Genomic DNA, 27,536 nt, shown 5'->3' with positions numbered 1-27,536 from the left:
AACAAATGTTTATTAAAATTTAATACGTTTTTCTCTTAGTATAGACTATCAAAATAATTATGTAGGACGCTCAAACTGATTGCTAGTAAAGTTACTAGGTAGACAAAATACCGCATAAGACTCAGTATTCAACATTTAGAAAATAGCATCAGATAATGTATATAGTGTCTTTTGTATAGCTTATCTGATGCACTTATTCTAATGTGCAGTTATCTTAACCTGATTCTGTTGTGTAAAATCTTATATATGTGGCCATGTAAGTGTGAAGCAAAATGGCGAAAGTTTGGAACTGATTGTGGTACTTTGAATATCTGGTAACTTTAATTGCTAGAATGTCAAAACTTTTTCTATTGCTCATTGTGCTTAAATGTCGTACATAGTTATTTTAATGATTCCACAAATTTATTTTAAGATTCGTATCGAACTAAATTTTTAGATACCTCAGCAAAACTATTCTTTTTGTGAATATCTACAATAAAAGTCCAATCTTGTTTGTTCTTGACATTTGTTCAAAATTCAAGATGGACAAAACAAGTTTCTTTATCTTCTTACGCGAACATATCTTCTTACAAAGAACAAGTATTCTACCTGTCCTACTGTTAACTTGCGTAGAGTTAGTGTCGTACTTGAATCTATCGGACGAAGCTCGAAGTCGGAGTGGTATTTTCTAGCGGAATTCAATTTCCTGATGTTCGCTTTGTCGTTCGACGACCGGAGATGATAGAATGTTTGTCGGTATTCTTCTATCATGGAGGGGGAGCCGAGAGACAACGTCCTCGGGATAAACAATTTAAGAGTGACTCGTTGCATCGGAATTCTTTAAGTTCTCCGCTGCTTCTCAACGCAAATCGTTATCCCTAATCTTGGAAAGAATCAAAGTCGTGATCGAAAATTCTGGGATATTCGATAGAGAATGAAATTCTTATAATTTTGTCTTTTATTTTAAAGACTATGTATTATGTTAACATTAATTGACAGGCACGATGTGAGATTAGAAAGGAAGAGGAAAATCTTATTTTAAACAGACATGTCAGTATTCGTATTCATCGTCGCCCTTTCACTTCTTCGCTTTCAACGTTTAATTAAATGTTGTACAAAATTGCGACGCGCGTTATGATCGTATATGCATGATTTGCAAATGTGTAATTTGAGAGTTGTACGATGAGTGGAAACGAGCGTAGTGTATGAGGGATGTACGCGAGTATTGTTGGGAATTTTTTTAAACTGTAATTAGATCCTGCCTGGGACATCGTGAGTGGAAAACTTTCATCTCGATGCCGTGACTTATTACAGCACGATGATTTATGAATACCGTACGATAGTGCGTCGCACACGATATAATTTACAATGGAACCGAATCTACCTTCATATAACTTACAAGCTTCAATCTCTCAACTTACAATGTACCGAGAGGCTCTCTTCAACCGTTAATTAGTCTGCAACAATAAACTCCTTTCAGAGGGTCTATTTTCTACCTCATAACTCTGAAAGGATTCATTTTGAGTCTCAGAAAGTAGGCAATGTCGACGGTAGGAAATCGGCTTCCGAGTTCTGTTATTGGTCGAGAACTTCTGTTATTTCTCTCGTACGTCTCCTCATTGCTGGTGCTAATTAAAGCTTTAACAACTGTTACGCTGTATAGATCGTGCTAGCGACTTATGAAAAATTTAATATAAAAGGTAACCTTATCTTCTATAAAATTTAAAGAAAGAAATACATAAAAACATGAATTAGTTTTTATCGTTACATAATTATGCTCCTACACAAATGTGCACTATTTTGTTTATTAGATTATTAAAATCTTTCTCTGTTTAACTTCATAGATGTTATTATACAGGATATTCCCGGGTTAAATAGTCAAACGTTAATATGAATTTAGGACCTCAAAACAAACAAAATTTTCCTCTGAAAGTATGCTCGCAAACGCTTCGTTTAAGAGATATTGACTTCTGAAGTTACAGAACTATAGGAATGAATAATCGTCGAAATAAGGTTTATTTTCTTTATTGCTTTACAATAATCAAAATTAAATTATTAAATGTTTTGTTCGAAATGAAAATATATGGACATAGGAATAATGGGCGATATTTTTATTAGATCCCATTTTCTATACTCGCTTGAATGCGAATGGATTTCTCGCATTTTTGGACAATGAATTTTATGACTTTTTGAAAAACATTCCTTTGAATATGAGAGGGAACTCCTGGTTTCAATTGGATGATTGTATTGCTCACTATGGCAAAGATTCTCGATAGTGACTTAATTTTTATTTTCCCAGAAGATGGATCGGTCGTGCTGGATCTATGGCTTGTCCTTTGCGTCACCGAATTTAACACTATTAGATTTTTTTATATGGGGAACTTTGAAGCACATAGAAAATATATACGGTGCCTGTTAATAACCTTCAATCATTAAAATAAAGAATTGTGCAAGCGTACGAAGAAATTACAGACGCATAATGTGAGTTAGCCACTCGTTTTCTCATCGATAAATGTATGCTTGTTTCCGGGCTGGAGATCATTACTTTGAATAAAACATTTAATAATTAAATTTTGATTATTGTAAAGCAATAAAGAGGATAGATCTTATTTCGACATTATTTCTATATTATTCATTTCTAACTTTATAAGTTCTATAACTTTATAAGTCAATATCTCTTGAATGAAGAGTTTGCGAACATACTTCTAGAAGAAAATTTTGTTTGTTTTTGAGGTCCTAAATTCATATTTAAAGTTTGGCCATTTAATCCGGGAATACCCTGTAGAATTGAAGACAGATTATGTAATTTTTTTTCACAAGATTTCGAATCGCCGAAATATTTTTTTAATTCAGGAAGTTCTCTTATCTTAGAAAGAAAACCGTTTCCTTCGACACAGTAATGCACCGAAATTGATCGTTAAGGTCATCGCGGTCCGGTAAAAAGACTCCTCAGTTGGCGATCAGGAGAGAACCGGTTTCTCTTGGCGGTCCAGCACGTGCCTGATGATGAGGCACCATCGTCATGAGGAAGCGAGACGTCTCTCCCCAATTTATTTCTTACTTTCTCTATCTCACTGATCCTTTCACGCCCACAGCGCCACATTTTTATTAGGAACAAACGTTGCGTTTGTCAGACCACTGACGGTGAACTGTGACGTTTACGACACCCTGTATCTCGATAACGTAACAGCTTTTCGAATATATCTTCTCGCAGAAATAAAGTCATTTCTCTCGCATAAATGTATTCGCATAATAAACTCTCGCATCTTCGAGATGAATTATTTTAATAATTATTAAAATGACTATTGATTTTATCATCAGAAAATTATTATGTTATACAATTTATTCGATTCGAATTATTTTATGATCTTTTTCACTTTTTACACACACATACACACACACACACACACACACATAAATCTGTCGTTATATTTTTAAATAAAACTTAAAAGTCACACACAGAAAAATAGTCTACTGCTAAGAAAAATGATTTATTTTATGAGATAACGTTTCGAATACAACAAAATTGTTTTTTTGATTATGGACGGTACAGCTCCTTAAAATACTCTGTAAATATTTATTGAAGAGTATTTTTAAAAGCTCCATCGTCAATAGCTAAAAAAACACTTTTTTCTACATTTAAAACTGGTTATCTCAAAACCTGTGGAACGTACTATAATCATTTTTATTTCATTTAAAAGATAATTTAATTCTCTATAACTTTTGTTATTTTTTCTTAAAAAATATATACTTTTCCTATTTAATGATATTTGTAAAAATGTGTATAGAAAATCGTGATTTCGGAGGTTTTTAGGCGCTAACTTTTTAAGGAAATATTTTTCAATTTATATTTATAAGAAATTGTTCAGAATTAAATTTTCTAAAAAAATCAAAGTCTAGCCGGAACATTCAAGTCTATATAAATTTCTAAAAAGTGTGATACTTGAAGTAATTAATATTTAAGTATTAAATACAGTATGTATTTTTCTAAACACCAAGCTTTTATGCTAAGAATTATTTTGTACATAGAAAATTGGTCTCACTTTAAAATATAATGCTGAATGTTCAATGTCGTGTTAAAGTTTGACCACTGCGACCGTAGGTTCTTACTCGATTTGAAGCGAATTGCTGCGGAGTGTAGGGAATAGGGCAGGACAAGAAGATAATCACGAAGGGTGCAGTTAAGAAATACGTCGGTCGGTCGGTTGCCTCGTCTTTCAGGCGTGTTTGAGCTGCGGGGGCGAGACAATCCGCCCACATCGTTGCATCGAACAAGTCGCGTCACTGTCTCGCCCAACATTTGCATTTTCTACCTACCCTTCGTGATCAACAAGAGCCTCGCGAAATGCGTGATTCAACGGGTACTACTTGTACCGATTGTATTTAAAGAAATCAATAAGCATGATGTAGCTGCTATATAGCGTCTTGTCGATCGTTTGTGAATAGCGATTTCTCTGATAAAGTCTATGTCGTGTAATCGTGAATGTCGTTTCGTTGTAACAACTTACTTTGCAAATAGCTGAAAAAGATAAGTTATTTCTTTCTAAGAATTTTATCTTTCGTTAATCTTTCTTAAAGAATTAAAAGAATTAATAATTCTTTTTTCAGGAACGATGTTCTTAAATCCGTTTCTATCAATGTAGATTTAATCTCAATTCAACTTGTTTCTGGAACTAGAAAAAGATAAAGAATGAGTTGAACTTGAGATTAAAGTTAACATTGGTATAAATGGGCATTAGAATTTTTTTCGAAAATTTCTTCGAATTCTTTTCGAATTTTTTCTTCTGCAAAAAATATTTGCGAAATTAAAATATTCTGTTTGCACATTGATTGTTTACATTCTGTCTGGAAGTGTTTCGTTTATATATATGTCTATATATATATATATTTCAGGTTGTATATATCATTTCATGGTCGGTAATTGTGATACAGATTCCTACCGCAGAGGCATTACAGGTTCCTGTAACACAGATGATATGGCAGAAATTCTGCAGTTGCATCAACGAATGATAGCCATCCGATCGATGCTAACTCAGCAGTAGTTGGTAACTGAGGATCTGTCGGACTTGCATTACTATCTACGGATATGTACGATATCCGTATGATTACAATCTCAATGTTACGCAACTATTGATGAAATATTAAAAACATTTTATTATTTCAAATAGAATTACAAAACAATATTATCCTCAAAAGCATCCATCTTAATTAATAACATATCGAGGATAATAACAGTCGTTTATCAATTTCATTTCATATTTGTAATGAATTATTTTGTCTTCCATACATCATAATTCGTCATTCCAGTTTCAATTCTATCTCATCATAATTAATTAATAGTATTATACGAGAATGACACTACAGCGTTAATGATGTTAAAAAAGAGAATGATACTACGCGAGGTATTATCGCAGACATCGCTCAACGTTATGTAATGCCTCTCTCTTGCTATTCCATCCCCGCTCTTAATTATGCATAATCTGCAGCTTCGAGCTAATTAACTGCAATTTACGGCCGTTTGATGCGAGCACGTTATGAATTCGGTGGAAAATCTCGCGTCTTTTTAGAGAGTTGAGCAGTCACGACGAAAGTCTACGTTCAACCCCTCGCTCTTTCGCTCATTTTAATCATCGCTCTCAATGTTTCCGTTGACTGTATTTTAAGAAAATTAATCCTGACCGTTTTTCAATCTTGACTTAATTTCGTTTAAATGCTACGTGAATCTCGACGATGTTAAAATTATATATGTACTCTCTCTATGCAGACATTTTCGCAGAGAGAAAGGTATGCGTTCTCTTAATGAGATGCTTTTTAATTATTTCTCTCTGTAATTAATGCGGACCTATTTCTCTGTAATCGTCATTTAGCTGTACATTTAGTGTACAGAAATGACACACATGCGGATTATGCTTTATTGAAAAATTTGATTAATTTGATTTCGACGACCTGCAAAATAATTAACGTATTACATAACAGCTCGCATTGTTAAATGAATAACGCGAAAACATTGTTGGATATTCGGTAATGAAATAATCAGTGTTCTATAACGCACGCGACTTAATTCATTTTTCAAAAGGCAGGCGAGGAAACGCGACGGAGCGAGAAACAAAAGGTTGCCGCACGATCGCGACCGAGATTTTTCCGATTCGAGCCGCACGCACGAGAGCCTCTGACCCAGATTTCAACCGAGGTATTGCTCGAGCCCCATCACCTGACTCCCGCATCACTTCTTATTCCAGCAACTGCACCGTGCTCGTTGCAAGGGGATTTGTTTCCCTCGCAAGAAAGAGCAGAAAGCTGGAGAATATTACGATGTTATGAACGGAAAGAAAGAAAAAGAGAGGAGGAATTAATTACGTTGTCACGGACGTAATGCTCAGCTGCACGAAAAGGACGTATGGTTTTGCTGAAGTATCTAAAAATTTAGCTAGATACAGATCTGCGTGTGAACATAATTTTGTTGAACCATTAAAATAATTATGTAGGATGCCCACGTTATAGATTTAATAGTAAATGTCAAAATTTTTTATCACATTACTGATGATGATTTAACAAAATTATTTTCAAATCTAATATCTATGTATACAGTTAAATTTTTAGATACTTTAGCAAAATCGTTCTTTCCACTAAATGCTTGCAAGAGTAATCGTCCTGGCTTCTTGTGTAGCCAGTCCACTAACTCAAGGTATCATATCCTATCCTCGGATTCAATCTGTAACGAAGCTCGCAAATCAAACGCCAATGATTACTATGATGATCTGGTTTGCGATATGACGTATGATTTGTACGTATCATCTGTGCGAAACTGAATAATAGTTAATCGATTTGCCCCAGATATCTTTTTTATCGTTGGAATGTCGCGATACAGGATTCATTTCTCTTCCACCCTGTCGTTCAAAAAGAGCAACGCTGTTCCCTTCGCGCTGGATGAATTTTCTATTAAAATATAAATTCTATTCTGATTTTCTAGGTTCATTCCTGTTTTTTTCTCCGTTTTGTTCGTTATTCCGATTGGTGGAATGTAAAGAAACATTGATCGATTATGCATACGAGCACAAAAGAAGATATTGTGTGAGACGCTTTTGAGATCTTTTTCCTTCATCTCGCATATTATATGGCTTGAAGCGATTATTTCGCGCGACGAACGCCGATTCTTAAAACATTATTCTTTTGAGTTACGTAGTCGTACTCTAAAACGGTTCGTCAACGTTTACGTATTTTCGGACAAAATTAGAGCTTAGAATTTTTCAGTTATTTAAATTAATACTAAAGAAAAAATAATTAAGTTCTTTGCAGATTTTTAAGATGCTTATTAGCATCATTATTAAATCGGCGATCAATCTAATTTGAGATATTGATATTTTAGCTTTAATTTGCAATTGTATTTTAAGTCCAACAAAAACTGAATCGCCACGCAGTTTATAAAAAATTGTAGAATATATTATCCATATAAAAATTTACATAAGAATATTATTAAGCATCAAAATCTCCTTGACCAAACATAGGATTAGTTCTCTTACTTTGCTCTCATCATTGATAATTAGATTAATAAGTTATGAATCTAATTCTTATTTATAATTGAAATAATTAATCTGGGGCGCAAAGCGAAAGGCATAAAAATATGAGGCAGAGGCGGAGAAATTCCCTTTCAAGGACTTCTTGAAGCAAGGCAAGCTCAATTCTTTTGTAGGTGCGTCGAATGATCTCGATCTAATGTTTCTAGATAACCGTATACGAGAATATGCACTCGCGTTGTATGACACGCACACGATTGTGACACAATCGCTGCAGATCACTCAATTGCGCGATGCAGCCAGACGATTTCTCATGCGATAATTTACTCGCGAATTCTAAAGAAAATATCAGAAAAATCAGAAAAACGTTACATTGTGTCTTAAATGCTATGAGAACGAGCAGGCGTGTTTTGCGCGATATTCCTTACTGATTGTTTTTTTGTGTTAAAGGCGCGACTACGATATCGCAACAAGGAATCATGACGGATTCCAAGATCTCATTCTTCTGCATTTAAAATTAAGCAGAACTCGATATAATTTATCCCTTCGTCGACAATGTGAAATTTTCACCCTTTGTTTTGAGCCTTCAACTTTAGTACAGATTTTTATCGTTTCAGACGATAAAATGCTACTGAACTGTATAAAAATCTGAAAAAATTCTTACATACTTGTGAAAACAACGAGTTTTTACTATTATAGAAGTTGGATTGTATTTCACTTATTTTTATCTATTTTAAATTTATCTACATTGTTAAATGTATAGTGTCAAATTTAACCTAGTTTAAGTCGTCACTGCTCCTACTTAATAAATCGTTATTTTATACTAAAACAGTGGTTAAATTTAATACTGTATAATGTCAATTTGACGCTCTATAGTTTCAAATTTAATCATTGTTTTAATATAAAATAATGATTAAATTTTTTTTTTATTTTTAATATAAAATAATGATATATGAGTAGGAGCAGTGGCGACTTAAATTAAATTAATTTTTATACTCTCTCCTTTCCCCCTCTCTTTCTCTCTTCCCCCCCTCCTCTACAGATTTGACAGTGTATCAGAATTTTTACTTCAAAAATCGATTTTACTTAAGTCCAACATCCCTGGAGGATTAATACGGTTTTTATTTTTTTTCTATTCTGCACAATGTTACGAATGACTGTAAAATATAAAATTGTTTTTTTTTAATGTGGCGTTTTTTAAAACGCCACAAGGTTCGTGACAGCACAAAATGTTGGAAGCGTTTAACTGAGATTTTCGTCCATGAATTGGTCGGTGCCTTTGATAAGCGATGTGAAAAAGGGACACGTCACTGGCGTGTGCACACGCCAGTGATGAACGCACTACGACCGTAACGAGACTTTTTCTTACAGCATAAATGTCCGCGTGCAATACTTCGTGACAGTGTCTCGTAACTTCCACAGTAATTTCCACGGTTTTAACTTGAGGGAAATTGACTTTAAATTTTGCGGTGACACCGAGACTTTTAACGAGACGGCGCAAGTTTGACAGAAATGTAACGCAACCGTGCGTGTCTATCGTTACGTGTCTACACGTACACATTACTAGTATTACAAGACTTAAAATTAAGATAATGAATTCTTAGATAGAAAACAACGCTACCATTTAAAATTTAAGTAAAACATTAAGCGTATATTGCTATTGAATCCGTGTTATTGGAGAAAAATTGTACTGTACACAGTCACGTAAACTCGCGAGCCGAATTTATGAGATCGATAGCATCTTTGAAATGCCTCGAAGTCTCGTGAGTCGTGCTGCTTTTACGTGGCAAGAATTCTAAAATTGCAGTTATAAAATTTCCTTCTGTATCATTTAAGAGCATAACGATTAGTGATATTAAACATGAAATTTCAACATCGATTTGTTATCATCTTCTTTTATTCTGTTTTGTTTCGTGAAGAAATCTAATAATTACAATTTTATAAAAAATATTAATAAAAGATCCATACAGTTCTTAACTCGAATAACGCGATAAATTGCAGGACAAATGTTCTTCGTCTGAATTGTATTTCCTTTGCAGCTGCGTCATTTATTATTCCTAGGTAATCTTTATTATACGAACGGAGCCCGCTGATCGTATTTATTTATTAGAATTAGTTAACAAACTTTGTTTCATCTTAAAAACCTTTATATTCCGTGACGTGGTTGCATATTCGTGGCTTTAATTGCAACAATTATACGAGAGAGAAAGATAGAGAATGCTTCATTAACGGAATAATTCATTTCTTCTTTCTCTAGGCGACGATTAATTTCCATAGAAATATTTCACGTGCTTTTGTCATATGATATATAAATATTCTGCAGTTTATGTATTATATCATCGCTTTCTTTGTGTGATTTTAATAAATATTTCTCGACAAAAACGGAATAAAAATGTTTTAATTTATCTAAAAACATTACATAGTATCTTCATCCACTTATTCTTTGAGTTTACCTTTAAAATATTTTCTGTTCATTCAATATTATGGTTACGATATGATGTAATAAAAGGATTGTAAAATGATTTTATTTAAGTGAAACATTCATGAAAAATCATGTTATTCTGATAAAAAAAAGATATAATAAATTAATACATGAAAGGCTTTAATACTTCGTAAGACTATACTTTCCTTTAGTTTTAGTATTACCTAAGTAATAAAAATTATAAGTAGTTTTTCCTGACTACTGCTATTCGCAGATCGAAAGTACACGCGTTACTATTTCTTAAGAAATTGAATTTATTCAAGATTTCGCCTTGAACAAATAACTTCTTGCCTTTGGAAACCTGATTTGCGATCTTAAGCTTAGAATCTCGGAAGAATATCTTAAAAATAAAATGAGACCTAGGCCAGGAACGTGAATAATAATCATCATGAATCAGATGTCGAACGCACAGACTATGCATAGTCTGAGAGAACCTGACCCCTTTACATGATATTTACACCGCACGTTAATCTTATGCGTTTCATTTTATCGCACGCAAACGATATTTCGTCATCGACTCGAAGGTGGGATTATTAATGAGTTTCCAAAAACGAGACAGGTACAGAGAAAGTTACAATATATAATCGGTAAAAATAAGCTCTTCGTTCACGATTGTAAAAAAAAATATTTTAAACGGAAAGGATATAAAATAATAAAATATTCACGCGAGTTTTCACTTCAGCCATTTTGTAATTCGCATCATATTTTAGAACAGAATTTTATTTTTATATTTTATACATTTCAAACGTTTTTCGTTTCTATGCGACTTAAAATAAACTTAAAATAAAAATTATAAATAATCCTAAATTACAACACGAATTATAATCCATCTAGAGTGGGCTTCAAGATAGGTCTCACATTGATCTAATAAATCAATTCATCCGATCTACAGTTATGTTTCCATTGAAATCTGCGAAGCTCAGCAGCTCGTCTCTCTGCGCGTTTTGTTACATCGCGTCGACTGATTTGGAGTTAGGAATTAGCTTCCTACCATCTCCTTTATTGTCCTGGATGGTCTTCGTCGAGTGGGCGGTAAGTTCTATGTTTCTCACCCACCCACGGTATCTCGAGCGTTTCCAGTCGTCGCTTCGCTCGCACGCTCTGTATTTACCTGCAATCGCCATGGTGCTCGGTGCATCGGTTCGTGCAAACCGTGTAGATGGCCTTGCCCGGAGGATACACACGCCGGTTACGTCTCTCCATCCCTTTACAATCTACATTTTCACATACATGGCCCGCGCACGAGTTTGTTCATTATCGTCGCGTTTATCATGTCCATCATTTCATAATGCTCCGAAATAATAAACAGTGATTCATAATGTATTTTCATTCATTTAATAGAACGTTGGTTGAATGTAATGAAATTAATTAGCTTCTAATTAGTATTTGAATTAATGGGTTACATTACTTGGAATTTGTTTTCGTTTTGTGCTCCGAATGAATTATGGATCCGATTTCCTTCCCTATTTTGCTTTAATGTAGTGATATCTGTAAGCAATAGTAATATAAATCTGAACTATTCGGCTTTGTGCTCAAATGATCCGTCCATCCATCTCTAATGTCAAAATAGTATTAGCGCGATGAAATCAATAGGTGGGTGGTACACAGCTCTTATAACGAAGAACTAGGCTTCGTAGAGGTTCGATCTTATTATAGGTGTCGAATTACTGAGATTGCTGATGTATAATTGTAAGAACCTGAGAGCCTCGCAGATGCGATGCCTCTTACTTTTCAGCTTCGCTAATCCGATATCCTTCAAATTCGCTTTCTCATTTATCTCATCTCATACGGACGGACTGATAACGTATGCATTCTAAAAGCAAGCGAATAGATTGAATCCACATAAGATTTCCTGCGAATTGTACGAGCAATGATAATTTAATGCTTTTTACGTGATTGGATAGGAAAAAGTATCTGAAATTTATACAAGAACGAATTTATAAAAGAACAGGTTTGCTGAAGATTAAAAAATTTAACTAGATACAGATCGGAAAATAATTTTATTGGTTCATTGAAATAATTATGTAGAGCGTTCAAGCTGATTGCTAAAGTGTCAAAACTTTTTATAACATTGCTCATCATGCTTGAGTTTCTTACATAATTATTTTTATAGCTAACGAGAAATTACTTTCAGATCTAGATCTATCTAAAAATTTTAAATACTTTAACAAAATCGTTTTTCCATATATTAATCGCGATATTGATAAAGATAATTGTTTTGATATATAAATGCAGATTTTGTCATAGAATTTTTGATTTACAATATTCACATACACATAACAGAAATATTGAAAATATTGAAAATTATAATTCTCTTAAGATTAAAAAAAATTTTGAAATTTTTCATGTAATAATGATACAGTTATAAATAGGACGATAAAAGAGAGATATAAAACGTAAAAGAGAAAATTTCGGCATTTTACTCGTACCAGAATGATCCTCATTTCCGGACAATTATTGAGAAAGTTCAACTGAAATGAATTCAGTTGCGCGTCGTTGCAGTCAGGCCCATTTTATCCATCATACGAGTAGGAATGTAGATTTATGTTTATTCAGAAAAGAGTTTCACGATGGTATTATACCTTACCATGACGTGGTTATTGGTTCCCAATAAATGTCGGCGTGCTTGCGACATACGGCGACCGATGCGGGTCACTTTTTTTCCACCACATTGCGGTATTAACTGGCTATATATCGGCCTTTATTTGGCATAACGCATTCCGCGAAATACATTTCCCGACGATTTAAGAACTGGTCGCTCGACTTTTACGGTCACCGGCGGTACGGCTAAAGGTACGGAGGAATCGAACGGAACGAGTTTGCATTCGCGTAAAATCGTGCTACCAGTAGAAAGTATGTGTGTATTCGGATACCTACATAACACACATTATAAAATGAAGCTGCCGAGTATTAATCGGGGAAAATACGGGAGGTTTCAGAAAAACGACGACATGAATGACGTAAAAGGATTCGAGCGATCAACTTCGTTTGCAGATATGAGAGAATTTGATGTGAGAGAAATATTAATCCTGTTAGATTTCCAAATGATTTATATAATATTATTTAAAGATGTGTATGCCGCACAGCCACTTTCTCAACGTGATTCCTATTTTTTTAGTTGATCAACACTTTCTTATGTCAATTATCTGTTCATAAATTATTCATAACGTCCTGCTCGTCTGCTTGAAAGTGAGAAATGGATGCTTTTATCGCGGATATTTTCACAGCACTCGAAACAGTGCGCTTGAAGGCTAATAAGAGAAACGGGTAAGGGCACGTCGGTTCTCAGTCATGTAAAACATTTTACCGTTTTGTTGTCTGAGGACCGTAACGTCCAGCACGTTGCTCTGAGATGCAATTTTACATGTGCCGTTGCATCCTCGATGCATGACGCGCAACTTGGTAGCCATGTCGTTGGTTCTTAAATTGAATGCTTGCGCATCGGTGACGATCTCGATTATTGCATTTCCTCCTACGCCTTCTGTTTCCTTTACACGCTCCTCGAATTTCCTGTTGTATTCCTTTAACCTCGAGTTTCAGGAGATATTCGTTAATACATATCCGCTTTAATCTCGAAGTTCTCACAATTTTCCAATCGTATAATCATAAAAGTACAATTCGCAATTGATTTATATCCTGAAGGAAATTGACATACATAAGGCAATCGTGATTGCCCCGATTGATCGATAAGAAGCAATGATTTCACGAGTATCATCACGTAATCCGCAGTGCGTGTCTAAATTGAAAAGTATTATCCGATCATTCATTTCGCACTCGATGATTACACAAGCGGCTTAAAATATCCGAGGTAACATCTTTAGAAAAAGTCGGGTGTCGCGACTTACATGCGCAGCCATATACAAACTTCAGGCGTGCTAAAACTTCTTAATTAACGATCTCAATTACAGTTAGCGCATCTTTTTTAATTTAGGTATATTATATAAATAAAAAATGAGTTTTAATTTTCAATGACTTGTTCCATATGTGTCAAGTGTGTATAATTCTCATGTATAATATAAGTATAATTCTACACATGAAAAGAATGATTTTGCTGAAATATCTAAAAATTTAAAGACATTTAAAAATAATTTTGTTATGTGAGGACGCTCATTGATTGCTAGAATGTCTAAACTTTTAGCAGCATTGAGATTCTTATGTAATTATTTTAATAATTAACAAAATTATTTTCAAATCTGTATCTAGCTAAATTTTTAGATATTTTAGCAAAATTATTCTTTCCATGTATTTTTATTCTTATATATAGTATACATATATATTTATATTTATATGTTTTTGTATTTATATAGAGCTTTCTTATTATTTTTAAATTAAGTTGTATCTGGTTTTTACTGTTTCTCGAATGTTTATTGCATTATGACTTATAAAACATATATACGTAATATATAAACATGATTGAATGTCGGATTTGTGGTTTCTCTAAGTCCAAATGACTGTGTGGATCAGTTATTCCTATGAGAGCTTACGTAGTTTCATAACGCCATTTCTGTAATGCCACCTTTTAATTACGATACCTATTCTACACCTTTCCACTTAAAACGAACTTCGATAATTAAGTCTTAATGTGCGCTACGTGTGATTTAACTTTTAGGACCGTGTGTTTCTAGGTCTCTTATAGAAACGTTTCGTTTCTCCAAAGTACCTTATTTAGATATTTTATGACTAATATTACTCGCCCTTCATCTCTTTTTTTTTTTAGCAATAATCGTTACTATGAGTTTTATGATTTTGCGCTTTCAGTGGAGAAAAATTTCGAGGTCGTAAATTGAAAGATAATATCACGAAAAGCATACTCTATTCTTAAATGGGTCAATATTCTTCTCACTATTGGATAATTGGATCCTCTAAGCTTAAAATAAATTTTGATACTTAATTGAAATGATGAATAAATGACTACTTTACTGTTAACACAAATGCAAATCTTGGAATGCTCGAAAGATAGCACATATTTTTTTAAGAACTTAAGAGTTAATAACAGAGGACCGCTTGTATTGTAATTTTGTCTCCGGGAAACCAAAGAGATAATCTTGTTCTTTTCTTGTGCTTTAGAGCGACCGATCCTTGCGGAATAAAAATAGCCTCGATTAGAATTTTAAATGCATAACTCTGTCGACGATTTACGAAAACGAGGATTAACGATTTAAAGTTTTGTAGACAGGAAACTTCCTAATGGCTCTTTTACGGACTTGCTAGGCACCAATAGATTTCATATTCGAAGTTCATATTCGAAGTTCATATTCGAATGCTCGTTATTTTCCGCGGCGTTGCTGCTAATTACTTGACTTTACGCCAGCCTTTGATGCCTATGAGAATTCATTATTAAACCATGGCATCGAGATGCGCATCTATCTCGGAAATCGGCGTATATCGCAAAATGAATAGCACGAACTCGATTTACATTTTATGTAAGACTCTTGATTTAAATTCAGTTCGTAACTTCCGCGAAATTTGTTATCGATTTTTTTCGCGCATGATATTGTAATCGAAATGATATTTTGGGATTTAAGATTAACTTTATACAGATGTCAGGTGACATCTTTCTACTTACAACATTCCGAAACTTCGATCGTAAATTGATTGTAAGTCGAACAGTAACCATATAATAAAATCTATTGTTTTCCTTTCTCTTTTATTACAGTAATAATATTTGCATTGTTCCATTCTAATAATTCGGATATAAATAATTACAATACTTATGTGAGAAAGTAAGTTAATTGCCCGTTTAAAAAACTCACACTTTAAAAAATATGGATGTGAATCTCGATGTGAATTTAATATCATGCGATGTTTGTATAATTTTCATCATATTGTGATTATAGATATCATAATATAGATTTAATACTAGAAATTTTAAAATCATGATGATGTTAATGTAAACATCAATGCATATGATGTTAAATCTACACTTATATTTTATAGAGTGCAATATAGATTAATTTTAATCTCGATTCAATTCACTCTTACATTTTTAAATTTTTATCACATGCCAGCCGAAAATCCTTAAATCGAAATAGTCGCAAAAAGTATACCTGTAAATGTAATCGCACATATGTTTTTGTAGTACACTCAGAAATGCATATTTTACGCGTGTACATTATTATCTGCAAAAGTCTGCATATTGTTCCGAAGTATGCTCTTTCAGCATCAGTGACGATAATGTCTGATGCTAATGTCGACAACGCTATGCGCGTCGATTGTATCGCGCCACGGCATTGCAAGGTCGCCCGGCCGCGAAAGACCGCCGGGACGAGAATACCGGCGTTGCGTGACGCATAAATCGCGAAGGCACGACACAACGGTGTGTCCGCTGCGCAAGATGATGTCGAGCCGAGACAAATTTCTTGCGTAAGCACCTGCGTGCTATCGCCAGCGCGCAATCCGTGATGCAAATCAGTAGAAGACATCTTAGCTCGCGATGTAATGCGATCGCAACGAGTAAAATTATTGCTTATTAAAATTGTTAGCTAAGACGAACTATCTTGCAAAAAGCTGTGTATGGTCTTAATCCGTAACACATATTTTTTGACGCTAAAAGAATATATGTTTTTGGACCCATTTTAATTTGTATTATTCAATTTTATTTAAAAAAAATTTTTCAAATTTAAAATTGTGAAAATTAAGATTGTGATACATAAAATTGTTCTAAATTATCATATGGAAAAAATGATTTTGTTGAAAAATCTAAAAATTTAGTTAGATACGGATCTGAAAATAATTTTGTTGGACCATCAAAATAATTACGTAGCAAACTCAAGCATGTTGTGCAGTGCAGCAAAAAGTTTTAATATTCTAGCAATTAATTTAAATATCCTTCATAATTATTTTTATGGACTAAAAGAATTATTTTTCAGATCTGTATTTAGTCAAATTTTTATAAACTTCAGCAAAATCGCTGTGTTTTCGTGTACTATATTTAAAAATTAGGAAAAGTCCTAGAATCATTAGAACTCATATATTCCAGTTATGCAATAAAATAGTTATTGGATTAAGGGCTGATATTAGAAGAAACACTTGATAAAAAAGAACAAGAATCGATCGTTTATCCAGCACATTTATTCTTTCTGTTTCATGTATTATGTTTAGAATTTTAATGAAGTACTCGCTTACTCACACACCTCTCGTCTTCGATATCTACACACGCCACGTGTCATGTCGAATTTAGAACGGCATGTCGGATTTGGTTTACAAACCGAGTTTCTGAAGACACACGAAAGAAAGAGTGCCCGTAAAATTTTCCATTCATTGAACAGCCATTCACGCGGACACTTAACAACTTCTTCGTCTCGCACAATACTCTTATTCTTTTCGCGATTGGAACTTACTGAGTCACCATCTTGCGGTTTTCTAGCCCCGCGATTGTGCCACTGTTCTGCGAACAGTTCGCGGAATAGCGAACACGAAAGGAGGAAGTCGTATCCGCGAGATCGACTCCGAAGAAGAAATCGCGAGCTATTTTAGGCAGTTCGTTTCTTCCGAGCTTTTCTAAAGTCCAGGGAATACTTCCTCGCTTTCTCCGTTCACAGTCATTACCGTCGCAGCATGCATTATCAATATAGATTTGCTCACCGAGTGCAAATTGGATGCACACGTCGCAAGTAATGTAAGCACGATGCTCATCGTATGTTTTCTTAAGACCCACAATCAAGACTCGAAGAATGCATTTTCCCTTCGGATATAATCTCGAAAGTATCATACATATATATATATATAGGTATGAAAATTTGTTTTTCTCACGCAGTTGAAATATTTTAACATTTAAAAGCAATTTGTAGAGAGAATGGATACCAAGTGCGTTATTTTCCGTATCTGTTAGCTACACAGGATTTGAGAGGCACCCAACGAAGATGGTTCTTCATGTATTTTGCGAGCATGACGAAGCTGATGTCCGCGATCGGAGTCGTTACTTACAGTCGATTCGACTTTACGGATGATTTACGACTGCCACGCTCTAACGCCTCTCCTAAGGGCTACTGCAAAAAAAGAAATACTGTTGCTATACTTTCCCGCGCCATAAAACATATACAGTTGATCCGATAAAAATGTTCCTTCGACCTGCTGACAATAATATTGCTGACAAATTGTACATAGCGTATGTACACTGTTAAATATATAGTCAAAAAAAAGTTAAATATATAGTCAAATTTAACTTAAGTCGCCACTTCTCTTACTCAATATATCGTTATTTTATACTAACTAAAACAATGTTAAATTTGAATAGTGTCAATTTGACATCATATAGTTTGAAATTTCAATTTGACGCTATACAGGAAAATCGCTGATACTGACATAGGTCTTCTAAACACCTCCTTATTTCTTATAAATTAACTATTGCATTTTATTAATAAAATTATGACCTCTTTAGCTAATTAAAGTACAAACTCATAATTCGTATTATATATTTGTGGTTCATTTCTATACCAAATCAGCTAAAAACAAATCGTAAGAATTCTATGTATACGAAAATAAAATTCTTACGATTTTCTTTTGCAAATTGCGTAGTTTATAAATAAAATAGTGACTATATTATCGATAATATTACGTTATTTTAAATGCTTGTAGTTTCCTAAATCAGTTTTATATTATTTTTCCTCATAGCTTTTTTATAATATGATTTTAAATTAAAAATTGGGATGCAGCGTATATCGCCACCTATCTGTAAAACAGACAAATTACTCTTTATAAAGAGATAAAAGTGCGTTTTTTATCGATAAAAGCGCGTTTTTCTACAGGCTTTAGTATCAAATAACTCTATTAGAACTGAAGGCAATCGTGCATATATAGAAAAACTCTTGAAAAACTATCACGTTACATATTTGCATCTTGCAGAACAGCGTAAAGAAAATATGCATATAATTTAATAAAAATGTTTTATAATGAAGTGAAAAGATTTTGGAAAATCTTACATTCATTCGTAGGTATTTTATACCGATAATTTCTGTAAAAGAAAAAAAATAGGAATACGTAGCATTACTGCCTACTGTGTCAGTTTTAGAGCCCATTTTGTTAAACGCTTATTTTTGTTTATCTTAAGAAAAAATTAATTATTGCAAAATTGCAAACAGTATTATAAAACTACTTATATCATCTGATAGAAGATACTTTTTAATTTATACATAATAATGTGTCAAATTTAACTATTGTTTTAGTATAAAAGAATGATTGAATAGACACAGTGGCGATTTAAATTAGATTAAATTTGACACTATAGATTTAACAGTGTATTGATTTTCAAAATCGATATCAAACAAATAGTGCTCTCAAATACACACTATATCGATCTTTCGACTCAATTTTATTCTTTCCCTTCTGGTTTTCATGTGGCAAACATAACATATTTATTTTCCCTCTGATCAATTTCGCAGACAATATTTATACAGTATATGCGTTATATCCACATTATGACGCGTAAAATGGAGGGGGATAAAAATGATGCAACATAAAGCATTTATTTTTTGGAGCAATAGATTTTTATAAAATAGAAATTTAATCAAATGTTTTATCGATAAAAATAAATTGGTATAATATTTGTTCTTTCGCCTTAAGAGTTTGTGGGCGTCGACAGCGAAAGATTTGTCAGGATTTATTTGTAAGGTCAGCGTAGATCTTCGTTAGATTGATCCTTGTAAGTTGTTACTTTACAGATGATTTACGGAGTTTACGGACGACCGCCCTTCGTTCACGATTATAAAGATATCGGCGATATATCGACGCTGCGCCAAAATGAGTATCATCGAAGCGTGAGCAGATTATGCTGTCGACATTTCATAACCTTGACGAAGATCTCGTATCGAAATTATAGTAACTTTCTCGTAAAAAATGATGTGATATATTCTTAGAATATCCAAAATTGTTCTTCACTTAAAAATTTAACGAAATTCTTGCTTGTTCAAGAATTTATTTGTAACACAACAATGCCAGACGAATAATAAAAGATGATGATTTTTGTAAAAGAACAAAAATTAATTAAATTGGAATTAATTAAATGATTTAAATGAGTAAGCAAGATTTCTATCATACTTATAATCAGGAGAACGTCTGTTAGCGTCGCCTTTTAAGGTCGTTTTCGTCATTGCCGTTTATATGCGCCGTTGTGCTTGCAGAGTGAAACTCCGCCATAACCATAAACGGAAAGTCAACGAACCGTCAGTTGACTTTTGATCAGTCTTTGTTGCTCGATCTTAAATGCGGAATTTTTTATTTTAATTCAATAATAATAAACATTGGTGGACGTCTTTGAGAATGTTGCTGTTTTAATCTTCTTAATAGAGCGTGGTGAAAGTAGAAGAGTATTTATACTTGGATTCTAATAAGCGTTACATTCTTCGGCGGCAGATCCAAATTAGGTGTGAAAGTCTTCTTACTATCTGTCTTACCAGCATTTAGTTTCATTATTATCATTAAGAAAAAGTAGTTAACAATATACCGTTTCGTTTCGGAAGTTCCGCCAAAGTCATGAATGATCTGACTACACGGAAAGAATTCATTAAAGAACAGTTTTACTGAAATATCTAAAAAATTTAGGTAGATACAGATCTGAAAATAATTTTATTGGATCATCCAAATAATTATGTAGGAAACTCAAGCATGTTGAATAATATTGCAAATTTTGGCAACTTGAACGTCTTATATAATTAATTAAATAGTCCAATAAAAAAAAAATTTTTTTTAGATCTGTATCTGAATAATTTTCTAGATACTTCAGCAAAACTGTTTTTTTTTCCATGTGCTCTTTTATTCAAAGTCACAGAAAGTTCAAGCATACATATCTTGAGATACTCCAATTTCAGTTGTTGCGATCCGCCTTGTGACTGTCTCACGTTGCACGGCACTCGTTTTGCAAGACGTTCATCGATAGGTATAATACAGGTGTTCTCCATCCCCACTCTGTCCAGCGACAAACGGCAATGCGAGGCACCTTACAGAAGGTAATATACCTATCCGCGTGGTACCTGCGAAGCGAGACGCGCCGCGAGTGGGAGAGGAGTGCGAGAGTGCGGAAAGAGAGAGCAAGAGGCATTCGCACTAAGGAGAGACCTGTACCTCCAGCAAGTCAGTCACACACTCGGGCATGTTCGACGGGGACGTTCGCGCACGTTGGAACGATATATCATCGCAACGATATACAGTGACGTTTCGACACATCCGCAGGATACGTATATATACTCGTGGAATGATACGATATGTCCTTGAACGAAAGGTATGAGTCGTCTCTGGGACAATGGAAGGCTAGAAATTAATCTAGGATCCCGCGGGAAGCTGCAGAATTACCGAACTTCCTCCGTGGTGACGTGTGTCTCTCAGTGAAATCGCCGGTAAATCGGGAGCACCAAGTGAGAGTAGTGCGCGCGGCTGAGTGCTTTGTTGTATCGAATGCATTATTGTGTGCACCGTGCGGAATGCAACGTGGGTTGCTCGCCACGGTGCGTTGCGTGCCACCGCGGTCCCGGAGTGCGCGATTTACCGGCAGAAAAGGAAAAGTTGTATTGCACAGGGATTTCTAAATGTGCGAGGTCGTGCCGTGGCGAGCGGGTGCTCCGGCGAATCCGGGTGCTAGACTTTTTAAAAATCGCGCGAGCTGCTTCACGATATACTCGCGATCGCTCTTACTTTACACTCACGCAAGAGTGCTATAATTAAATTTTTCTAACCGGTTAGTCCGGATCGATCGAACACTCGCAAACACTGGTTGCATGATTGAAAGCTCGGCTTTCAGGCTTAATTACGTAAAAATGTCACGCGGAGACATTATATTATTCCAAGTCAGAATTCGGCTTGTACGCGCGCGAGAGGCTCTTTAAAGAAAAAGTTAACTTTTCCACCGCAATTTTTAATCTGTATGCAAATCGAATGGAGATCCGATTGACAGAGAGATCGGAGACCAGAATACAGAATCCCAGTCTCAACAATATCCCAACAAGTTTATCTTTGCACGGTGACATTTAATCTGTGTGTAAATCGAAAAAAAGGATTCGATCGACAATGTACTTTTAAAACTTCGAGATATTTTAAAATGGAATAGACATTATATTATATGTAGTATGCTAAGTTATGTAGTATGTCTTGTTTTGCTTGCTAACATTTGGATTCGAATATCAATGAGATGAATGGAATCGATATTTCACATTCAAGAATTTCGTATCTTAAAATCACAATTCATATTTGATGTGTAATAAGATAAATTTATCTTTGCCATTGAATTCTTACCTCGAGAGGATACTTAAGGGATTAATCTGTCATCACCTGCTTTTTATCAAACATGATTTATCTGTCTATTAGCTGAAAATCTCTTGTATCTATCTCGATTAATAGCTAATTAAAGGAATATATTTATTATATCGTGAAAAATTTATGCTTATAGTTACAATTATTCATCCAATTTATCAATTTTGATCGCCACGTAAACCAAATTCGATGTTGAACGTCAATTCTTCAGCGACAATCCGCAATCTTAACGCAGAACAAATTATCTTTCGCCGAATGCTAGATTAAATTTATACGCTGACGTAATGCGCGTTCGAGTTTAATCGCAAGCGCAGTCTCTTTGAAAAAAAAGTAGTCACGATCTTGAAACGTGTTGCGTTAGTTTTTTTTTGCGGATCGATTAAAATATCGTGTCATGGAAACGTGTGACTACTACCACCATAGCTGATCTGCATTAGTAAAAGCATACTAAAATCGCTCCGAAAATTAATGATCCTAATTAAAATTCCGTTTGTGTCAAACGGAATTTTACAACGGATGATAAATTAAATAATTACACAAGAACTTCAGCAGCAGGTGATTACACGAGCATCGATCGAATCCTCTTGCTTCGCTCCTCAGACGATACCTTTCGCTTTCAACAGCGATTCGTTCGCAACACATGAACGTTTAATCAGCCTTTCGCGGGAATTACTTCGTTAACTCGAACGTTTATCGGCCGTAAACGAGAACGGCGAATAAAACTTGCTGCAATTGGGAGTCGGTGTAGGCAGCCAAGTGGAATCCGGCCTTCTCGTCGAAGCACCCCTCGCATCTCCTCAGAGATTGTCATAGTCGAATTATATTATACGTTCCGGGACGTGAATAACGTCATTACGATGTAACGCCTTAGAAACCGTCATGCCGGACGAGGATTGCTCGCGTTTCCTCCCGGGACATTGCACCGACCGTAAGCACGTGCGTCGACACTGATGGCGAAGACCCGGATGATATGGGAGCCGGCAAAATGAATAGAGAGATTCCCAGCAGCACCCTTGCGACCTTGAGAGGGATTCTGGTGAGCTCGTTGTCAAGGGAGAATCTCGGCCCACACGATCTTCCCGTTCACGAGCATACGAGGCATCGATCGGCCAGAAAAGTGCATTTTCACGAAGGTAAACCGGAAGTAGAAACCATTTTGAGATAACGAGCGTGAATGAAACGGGTCTTATCTATTTCATCCAGCGTAATTGCTTCGCCGCGTAATTCATATCTCATCTGTGGATTTTAGCAAATGAACATAGGTTTTTAATATTCTCTATAAAATGTATTCTCTATAAAACTGACTTTTCTCTAAAAGTGGCTGTATTTTTACTATCTTGGAGTGAGATTTCACTCCAAGAAATTTTAAGAGTAAACGATATTACCTGAAATGACACGCACGTAAAAGTTTTGATCAAATTAAGACCGAAGTAGCGTCTGAATTTCGATTCAATTTACATACGAGGCGATTCGAAGTTATAAGGGAGAGCTTGATTACACGGGAGCGCATCAAGTTCCCAACATTGAGTGCATCCACACGTTGTGTATCCCTCCATCGTGATCGTGCGATAATTTAAATATAAACGGAGGAAGTGGCACGCCCATCGACCGATGACATTATTGATCGATTATGTTGATCCCCACATGCGATTTATGTACTACCATAATCGTTTAAAAGACGGATATAACGAGAAGATTCTCAGCCGTCTCCCACGGCGTAGATCCGCGTAGAATTAAAATAATTGCAGAGCAGTAATTCAACTCGATTCGCGCAATCGTTGAAAAATACCGATTTATTTACTCTGTTAATAAACAATATTTCATTTGAAACCATCTTGAATTTTTAATCTGTCTGATCTAAATTGAATATAAAATTATCATCGAAGAGCTTCTTGCAGAGAATCGCAGTCTAATTTTCTTCCTCGTTCACATATAGCGTATAGTTTCTGATTCAAATTAATGTTAAAAACTTTAAATTGACTATGCATCAAGCGTTAAGTGGTGGTTCGCCTTCGACGTGTGCTTCAAGGATAGTCTCCGGTTTGCACGTTTCACTTACGACATTGCGCGCGTAACTTACTCAACCGGCAACCGATAAAACAACGACATAGTGATTTTCTCAAACGTAATTGACCCGCCCTAATGAACAGTCATAATGAACTCCCGAGAATGTTTCGCGACGGAAATTTTATTTGATGTATGGGTGGGTTCATTAATTACACTGAAATATCTATAATTCGATGATCAGAACTTTCTCATGCGAGAATGTCATGGCGATTGAGACTTCATTACACCGTTATGTTAACCGAGAGTTTTAATATTTACCTTGTTTAAATGATGATATAATATCGAAAGGACGATTTTGCTGAAGTTTAAAAATTTAGTGGAAGAAATTTTGAATGGCTTTTTATGGCTTATAAAAATAACATAAACACGTATGTAAATTATATATGTAATATTTTCGTGTTAAAACAATTTTAAATTGATATCCACGTATAACAAATGTCCAATATAACGTACACAGAAAGATCGATTTTGCTGAAGTATATATATTTTTATTAATAAAGAAATTATAAGCAATGGAAAAAGCATTGTCAGGTGCGTCACGAAAAGCATTTAAAAGCATTTAAAATAATTATATAGAACGCCCCAAGCTGATTGTTAAAAAGTCAGAATTTTTTGCAACACTACTCGCTATGCAATGAACGTTCTGCGTAATTATTTTGATAGTCCAATAAATATTTTTAGATCTGTCTAAATTTTTAGATACTTTAGCAAAATCATTCTTTGTGTATGTTATATTAGATATTTGTGTGTGTATGATCATATGTGCGTGTGTGTGTGAATATCAATTTAAAATTATTTATAATGAAGATATATATTATGTTTTCCGATGATCTATTATTTCAATGAGCCATTCAAAATTCCTGACTTCGCTGAAATTCCAGAGATTGTAGAGAGATCCGGTCAGCATATTGCGGTATGCGTAATGCATACGCGAGCGAATTTTCTCATCGACGGAAACACGCGACGGGGATGCATAAAATAATACAACTTCCTTACGAGGAGTAAGGAGAAACTTGTATGGTCTATGCCGCGCAGGCGGCGATGTCCTGATAAAAATCTCGCGACGCGTTTCTCGTTAAGCACATTAAATGCCGGCGCTGCTTAGGAAGCAACGTCCACGGGCAACCGCCACTTCATAGCCGTTCTGGGAACGATCGTTTCCTTGACAGCGGATCTCCCAGACAATTACCGCGCACGCCTCCTCCGTGACTAATAGAATCCGTTGATGTCACGCGCTGAAAAGTACGCCATTCTCGAATAGGCGTCGCACAAAACGTGCGACGATGTCTGCGAAGTTCCGGCTCGAGTGCCGATTGTTGTCTGATCAAAAACCCGAGATGCAACGCAATTGGAGTGTCGTCACGCGTTTAGAACGACTTGCACGTAAAACGCGTTCAATGAAGAAACGTGACACATCTTTGGAGATGCGTGACGGCACGCGTCGATAAGATAGTAGATAGATAACTCGGAGATAAGAGAAAATTGCTTCTTTGGGATTCTTAATTTTTTCTGTCATCGATTCGACGAAAGGGATTGCGACGATAATTGCGATTCTCGTGAAAGGCATCATCATTCGCGACTCTATTAACCAGTCTATATGAGCAGGAAACGCCGCAGGATGGGAAAAACGGTACGGGCGGGGTTCTCTGATTGTTAATTACAGGATAAATCAATCCACGCCCCAATTAATTGGCTCGACGTTTGCGTTTACGCGGGTCCGTCTTCCGTCTGTGCTATTTTTGTTAATTCGCATACGATACAAATACAGCGAAAGTCCCCCTTTCAACGATAATCCTAATTTTCTAATTAGAGGGTAGAGACTTCATTTCCGTCTTCCATTTTCCCGAATGACTAGAGCTTATTTCTAGTTACCGTTATTATGGATAGTAACATAATTAAATATTACTAAAACTTATTAATTGTAATTGTTATTAATGAAAAGCTAAAAGCAAGTTACAGATATATTATAAATTATAAAGAAATAAATTAAAATATGTAAAATTTTTTTACTCGAGATTGCAAAAATTAGTAAATAGAAAGGTCAGAAAACACGAGCGCGTTTATTGAATCTTTAATTTTAAACTAATTAGTATTAAATAATAGTACTAAATTTACGTTAAGAATTGAACTAGTTTTTAATCAATAAAATCATAGGAAATGTTTCGACCGTACTAAGTCTTCGTCAGTTCAAATATGAATAACAAGAAAGAGAAATCATAATAAAGTATCATAATAAAGTTAATTAACCATTAAAAAGTTAATTGGAAAAAAAGTATAATAGATATATCAAAAAACATGAAATCATATCACAGATTGAACACAATAAAAATAATTACAAATAAAAATACATAAAGTTGATACATCTTTTTCATCATATTAATGTCAAGAGTTTTAACTATTTCATCGTTGACGTTAATATGACATTAATTATGTATCAATTTTATATATTTTTATTTGTAATGTTTAATTATTTTTATCGGTTTCAACCTGTGATATGATTTTATGTTTTTTGATATATTGTATCTTTTTTCCAATGGTTAATTATTAAGTATTTTATTATAATTTCTCCTTCATATTATTTGTATTTGGGCTGATAAAGACTTAGTACAGTCGAAATGTTTCCTATGATTTTTTTGATGAAATATTAGTTTAATTCCTAATGTATGTTTTAATAAACTAGTTTAACATTAAAGATCCAATAAATGTGCTCGTGTTTTTTGATCATTCTATTTACTAATTTTTATAAAAAAATGTTATTCACAGGAACAACGAATTTGCTGAAACATTTAAAAATTTAATTGAATCAAAATAATGATGTAGGACGTTCAAGCATGAACAACACTGCAAAAAAAATTTCTACATTCTGACAACCAATTTAAGTATCCTATGTAATTATTTTGATGGTCTAACAAAATATCTAGCTAGACTTTTAAATACTTCAGCAAAATTATTCTTTCAAAGACATTACACAGTGCGAGAGAAGTTTTCTTTTTAACATGCAACATTTTTACTACACCGATTGCAAGTATTATTCGATAATATTAAATTGTTGACTAACAAAGGAATAAAGATCGGAAAATATTGACGCGTGATATTTCGCTCGAATCAATATTTAACGGATGGTAACAAAATTTGGTTGGAGATTATACACGCCAATGTGTGCTCTTGTAGTATCTGTTTACATCAGCTGAGGATCAATAGCTTCTAGCACGGATCGCTTATTGTCAACACTCATAGATTATATATCAATATAT

At 34.5% G+C, this 27,536-nt stretch overlaps 1 protein-coding gene and 1 long non-coding RNA gene across 10 annotated transcripts in view; both read left to right on the top strand.

Moving 5' to 3' along the window:
• LOC105146433 (uncharacterized) overlaps positions 1 to 27,536 on the top strand; it is a 175,391-nt gene that overhangs the window by 83,444 nt on the left and 64,411 nt on the right. The window lies entirely within an intron of this gene.
• LOC147909991 (uncharacterized) overlaps positions 1 to 27,536 on the top strand; it is a 46,010-nt gene that overhangs the window by 14,244 nt on the left and 4,230 nt on the right. The gene's annotated exons all lie outside the window — the stretch shown is intronic.

The sequence above is a fragment of the Acromyrmex echinatior genome, chromosome 4 (assembly GCF_024713525.1).
Source record: "Acromyrmex echinatior isolate Ae372 chromosome 4, ASM2471352v2, whole genome shotgun sequence".
NCBI lineage: Eukaryota > Metazoa > Arthropoda > Insecta > Hymenoptera > Formicidae > Acromyrmex > Acromyrmex echinatior.
This window is presented reverse-complemented; position numbering and strand designations above follow the sequence as displayed.